The sequence below is a fragment of the Lolium rigidum genome, chromosome 4 (assembly GCF_022539505.1).
Source record: "Lolium rigidum isolate FL_2022 chromosome 4, APGP_CSIRO_Lrig_0.1, whole genome shotgun sequence".
Lineage (NCBI taxonomy): Eukaryota > Viridiplantae > Streptophyta > Magnoliopsida > Poales > Poaceae > Lolium > Lolium rigidum.
The window spans coordinates 210,644,541-210,645,674 of NC_061511.1; positions in this window are offsets into that span (position 1 = coordinate 210,644,541).

The following is a 1,134-nucleotide window of genomic DNA, read 5'->3' on the forward strand; positions in this document are numbered from 1 at the left end:
AACCTATTAACAAGATGCCGAAGTGCCGGTTCTCGTTCTATCGCTTTTGGTTTCGAAAATCCTAGTAACGAAATATTCTCGGAATTGGACGAAACGAAGACCCAGGGTCCTATTTTTCCACGGAGCTTCCAGAAGACCGAAGAACACACGAAGTGGGGCCATGAGGTGGCCAAACCATAGGGCGGCGCGGCCCAGGTCTTGGCCGCGCCGACCTGTGGTGTGGGCCCCTCGTCCGGCCCCCGACTCTGCCCTTCCGCCTACTTAAAGCCTCCGTCGCGAAACCCCGATGCGAAAAACCACGATACGGAAAACCTCATCGAGACGCCGCCGCCGCCGATCCCATCTCGGGGATTCGGAGATCTCCTCCGGCACCCTGCCGGAGAGGGGATTCATCTCCCGGAGGACTCTACACCGCCATGGTCGCCTCCGGAGTGATGAGTGAGTAGTTCACCCTCGGACTATGGGTCCATAGCAGTAGCTAGATGGTTGTCTTCTCCTCATTGTGCTTCATTGTTGGCTCTTGCGAGCTGCCTAACATGATCAAGATCATCTATCTCGTAATTCTATATGTTGTGTTTGTCGGGATCCCATGGATAGAGAATACCATGTCATGTTAATTATCAAGTTATTATACATGTGTTGTTTATGATCTTGCATGCTCTCCGTTTCTAGTAGAGGCTCAGCCAAGTTTTTACTTTTAACTCCAAGAGGGAGTACTTATGCTCGATAGTGGGTTCATGCTCGCATTGACACTGGGACAGATGACGAAAAGTTCTAAGGTTGTGTTGTGTTGTTGCCACTAGGGATAAAACATTGGCGCTATGTCCGAGGATGTAGTTGTTGATTACATTACGCACCATACTTAATGCAATTGTCTGTTGCTTTGCAACTTAATACCGGAGGGGTTCGGATGATAACCTCGAAGGTGGACTTTTTAGGCATAGATGCGGTTGGATGGCGGTCTATGTACTTTGTCGTAATGCCCAATTAAATCTCACTATACTTATCATGTCATGTATGTGCATTGTTATGCCCTCTCTATTTGCCAATTGCCCGACTCGTAATTTGTTCACCCAACATGCTTTTATCTTATGGGAGAGACACCTCTAGTGAACCGTGGACCCCGGTCCATTC